Source organism: Octodon degus, unplaced genomic scaffold (assembly GCF_000260255.1).
Source record: "Octodon degus isolate 3935 unplaced genomic scaffold, OctDeg1.0 scaffold00007, whole genome shotgun sequence".
In the NCBI taxonomy this organism is placed as follows: domain Eukaryota; kingdom Metazoa; phylum Chordata; class Mammalia; order Rodentia; family Octodontidae; genus Octodon; species Octodon degus.
Genome location: NW_004524583.1, coordinates 32,870,740 through 32,875,846, shown reverse-complemented (window position 1 = coordinate 32,875,846; position 5,107 = coordinate 32,870,740). Strand labels below are relative to the sequence as shown.

Sequence of the window (5,107 nt, the reverse complement as noted above, 5' to 3'; positions counted from 1 at the left end):
GCTTTAGACCACTGAGCCATCTCACCAGCCCGATATCTTCTCCTAGTATTAGAAACTTTAAAAAGTTTATTTCCATTTTCTGTTGACTTTATATTACTTTTTCCCTGTCTTTTATACACACATACACACACATATATATGAAAAAAAAAAAATACATGTATAACCCCACATAAGATTGGTACTGTGTGACTTGTGGAGTCGGCGTTGGCAGCTGCGGAGGGTTTGGCGAGATGCCTCACACTATTTTGCTGGTGCAGCCTACTAAGAGGCCAGAAGGCAGAACTTATGCTGACTATGAATCTGTTAATGAATGCATGGAAGGCGTTTGTAAGATGTATGAAGAACATCTGAAGAGAATGAACCCCAACAGTCCCTCTATCACACAGGATATCAGTCAGTTGTCTGATTTTATTGACGATCTGGAAGACCTAGTTGCCTTGTTTACCGAGCTGATACCCAGACACACCAGCCTTATAACAAAGACTGGATCAAAGAGAAGCTCTACATGCTCCTTCGTCGGCAGGCGCAACAGGGTGGCAAATAATTGAGTTGGACACAGCAGGGGCTGGGGCAGGCCTGGAGCGCAGGCGTGTGCAGCGCGCTGCCTGCCGTGGAGCGCTGTCCTCTGAGCCTCTTTCTACTTGTTTCACTCTAGCCAGGATTGAATGCGTTAGATGAAATGTGAGGTGTGAGGATCTTCTCAGTCCAAAACCCCCATTGAGCCCTTTTTCTTTCTTTTTTCTTCTTAAACATTTTTATGATTCAGAAGGCAGTTGTTCCTTGTCGATACTGGTTCCAGTCCTTCAGATTGTTCCTATCTGCTTTATAACATTCACTGTGCTGATCTTTTCAGATGGGGTAGGGGATGATGACAAAGTTTAGTTATGTCCTCAAGAAAAAGTCTTAGTGAAAATAAATGTTCTTTAGTTATTAAAAAAAAAAAAGATTGGTACTGTTTCATAGAAATCTTCAATGACCTTTAATTAAGGGTTCATCGAATATATTTTATATAATCCTGCATAACTATCATATTGAGAGGTCTTCATTGTTCATCCAGGAGCATACTGCAACTTCTCTTGCCTTTTGAATTATGTTCTTTGTTATTTTCTATATGCTACGTCTGGAGGTATTAAAATATTTCAAGTTTAGGGGGCCTGGCCCTAGCTCAGGCCTTTTAAGTGGTTGCTTCCACAAAGCTGTCAGCCTCAGGTTGTTGGAGTTCGAACCTCACAACTCTCCCGCTGGCCAAAAGTGCCCTGAAGCCATTCGAGGAACAAAAAAAAAAAAAAAATTCAAATTTGTATAACTAGAAAATCTTACTTTTAGTTTTCAAAGGTATGTTTGCTAAGTATAAAATTCAAAGAGGACAGATCTTTTTTTTTCTTTTAGTCCTTTAATTAGTCTAGTTTCCTACACACTTGGTCCTTTTTTTTCTTTCTAACATGGCATATGATGCTATTTAATTTTGTTTCTCCATAGCTAGTATTTTTATGTATATGCTTTAATGATTTTTTTCTTTACAATAAGTTTTGGACAATTTCATTTTTGTGTATCTTGGTATGATTTTATTTAAATTTCTTGTGCAAAAAGGCTCATTTTTCTTGGAAATGTGGTATTATAAGTTGAACTAAATTCAGAAATTTTAAATCTCTAAATATTTATTGCCTATTCCTTTCTACTTTGAGAATTCTAATTATATGAATATGTTTCTTGGTTTTGATACAGTGAACTATTATGACTGATCTGTAAATTCTTCATGTTTATTTTAGACAATTTTTATTGTTATATTCATTTATGTTTGTAAATAATTTTCAATTTGCAATCTATTAAAAAATTAAAATAAATAAAAATCCCAGATAATATCAAAGCTCTCTTTGAGAGATTATACACTTGTCTGTCTGTCTGTCTTTCTGTCTGTCTGTCTGTCTTTCTTTCTTTCCTGAGACAGGCTCTTGCTGTGTAGTTCAAACTGGGCTTGAACTTACCATGTTGCCCAGGTTGGCTTCAAATTCAAAGCAATCCTTCTGCCTCTGCCTCCTGAATGCTGAGATTGCAGGCACTCATCACTACACTGGCTATGTATTTTTTAAACACACTTTTCACCAGGGCTTGAGGTATGGGAGCTAAACAATTTTATATTTTCATTATTTTTTCACTTCCATCTACTGGTAGAAAGATGGCCACAATCAGTTGCAGGTAAAAAAAAAAAAAAAAAAAAAAAAGGCAGAAGAAAGAATGAGGGCCAGTGAGATAGCTCAGCAGTCTAAAGCACCTGCTTAGGCAAGCCTAGGCAGGTGCAGGGGACTGTAGTTTGATCCCCAGCACCACAGGCCATGCCAGCCACACCCTCAGGGTGGGCTGAGTTAGACCAGAAAAAAAAAAAAAAGAAAGAAAGGAAAGGTATAGAAATCAACTAGATAACTCTCCACATTACATTATTTAGACTTGCTATGTTGACTACAGGTTGAGATTCATATATATCTTACCCTCTTTTTGTACACCTATATTTTAAAATCACTTCAAAAAAGGTGTAGGCTGGGTGAGGTGCTGTGAGCCTGAGGCCGGCTCAGGCTACACTGTGAGTTCAAGGCCATCCTGAACTACATGACCAGATTTTGTCTCACAAACTAAAAGAACATCAACAAGAAAAAATGTTCAGGATATGGTTGGACCATGGTGCATGTCTATAATCCCATGGTGCGTGTCCTTCAGCTACCCAGGAGGCTGAGATAGGAGAAGCACAAATTTGGATGGGCAATTTAGCAAAACCCTACCTCAAAATAAAATATTTTAAAAGGGGTGGGATACAGCTCAGTAGTAGCATTTACCTAGCATGTGTGAAACCCACATTGGATCCACAGCAAGGCAAAAGAAAACAAAAAGTTCAGTATATGCAAGAACAATTTTGATTCTTTTTTCCCCCTTGAGACAGAATCTCACTATGTAGCCCAGTCTGGCCTCAAACTCACTGATCCTCTTGCCTCAGCCTCCCGAGAGCTGGGATTCACAGGCATCCGCCTTCACACCTGGAATGATTCTTAAGGGATCTGTTCAAATATCAAATATACTAGAAGAAAAATACTTGAGTCTGGTTTTCTACCTATTTAAAAGGAACTGCTCTTAAGTTTCTCTCAAAACTGCTGTTAAGAACATACTGGTCTGGGGAGATGGCGCAGTTGAATAAGCGCTTCCCTGGCAAGCACAAGGGTTTGAGTTCAATCCCTGGTTCTGGGGGAAAAAAAAACAACAACAAAAAACCACTAAAGAGATTATAATGAGCCCCTTAAAGATAAGTATTGTTAAACCTCATTCACAAAATTTGTTCTATGATTTTGGGAAAGATGCTGTGTTTGTGCTTGTGTGGGAAAGATGGGTGCAGCTGTGTTTGTCACTGGTTTGCAGAATTTGCAAACAAAATCAAAATTCTGTCAAACACTTCAGCTGGGGAACCAAACTGTTTGCAAACAAGTGTTGTGGAGCAGGTTTGGTAGCGCACACCTGTAATCCCAGTACTTGGGAGGCTGAGGCAGAAGAATCAATGCAGGTTCAAGGCCACCTGCACTACAAGGGAGTTCAAGGCCAGCCTGAACTGCGTAGCAAGACCCTGTCTCAAAGAAAGAAAGAGAAAAAGAAAGAAGAAAGAGAAAGCCAGACAGCCAGACAGAAAGGGTGTTCACGAACCAAGGTACCGCAGCATATTAACCACCTCTAAGACTGCTTCTATCATGATAAATGGTTGCCACTACACCACTGTAAGTAGTTGGGAAAGAGCCAACGAAACAGTTGTGGTCTTCATCTTAACATTTTCTGGCCCCACTCTTGAGAAGGAAGGAATGCACTGAAAGAGAAATGAGTGTTCCAAATGAGAACAGAAAAAGAGAAAAGAAAGAAAGAAAAAATAAGACCCAAGGTTAAAGTGAAGTCACATTAAGAGGCATTGTAGGGCCAGGGAGAAAGCTCAGCAGCATAAGTATGTGCCTGGCAAGCACAAGGTCTTGAGTTTGAGCCCTGGTACCCCTAAAACAAGAGAGGAGAGAGAGAGAGAGAGAGAGAGAGAGAGAGAGAGAGAGAGAGAGAGAGAGATTGTATAAAGTTAGAAAGGAATTTCATTCTAATATATCAATTTAAGTCTCATTTTCAATTTTCATTTACAAAATGAACATCATGTGTATGTTCTATTTGCAACATAGCTATCTTAGGAAGTCATCTGATGACCGACAGACCGACCGACAGACTGACAGACCAACTGACAGACAGACAGACGGATGAGCCCAAGGTCTGCTATCAACTCCTATCCCACCCTTCCTACCTAATCTCCTAGCAGGCTAATGCAAATCAAAGCAAGCACTTCAGTGGTTGCTGGTCGTGAGGCCTGTACCTTTCCCATGAGAGGCCTGTAAAACAGGACAGTCACTGACAGCAGTACAATTACTGACACAGATACAGACTTTATGGACATGTTTATCTCTGCTGTAAATCCACACTCTCTCTCCACTCCGATTCACGAGTCATAAAGAAATTGCAGATAATGAAAAAGTTGGGGAAATTTACAGCATGTCGGAAACCTCAGACAGCCAGAAGAAATTAAAGAGCTGACTAGGAATAAATCACACAGGTACAATTAAAACTTCCCGTATACCTCCTTCATTTTCAAACTGAGGCACAATCCAATGGAGCTGATGAAAAGTTGAGGTCATGACTCCTTGGGCTGTAATCATTTCTTAACTAAGTGCATGTTAAAAATTAGCCAATTCAAAGGTCCTGTGTAAATGCCAGTTCTGCTGCTTCCTGATCTCTGCGCTGCACTAGAAGTGCCCACAGAGCGATTCTGTCTGTAAACAGGCCAAACTGCGACAAGCAATAACTGCGGAGGTGACGGCCCTTCTCCTGTAGCCATTTCCAGAGGTGCAGGACATCTTTACCACTGCACCAGGGACTGAGCATTAAAATGAGATAGTAGAGCTATAATGGGCGAGTGAAACTGGAAGGGTTTTGTTCCTAAGCAAATAACCATTCTGAAAGTTTCACTTGATCTCTTTTCAACATACCAAAGGAGATTTTATTTTATTTATTTTATTTTTTTTTTAAATATTTATTTTTATTTATT

The 5,107-nt window shown here is 39.7% G+C and overlaps 1 protein-coding gene and 1 pseudogene across 1 annotated transcript in view; one reads left to right on the top strand and one right to left on the bottom strand.

Moving 5' to 3' along the window:
- The window catches only part of Lin52 (lin-52 DREAM MuvB core complex component), a 118,559-nt gene that overhangs the window by 80,839 nt on the left and 32,613 nt on the right, over nt 1-5,107 (bottom strand). The window lies entirely within an intron of this gene.
- LOC101575226 lies at nt 197-544 on the top strand (annotated as a pseudogene).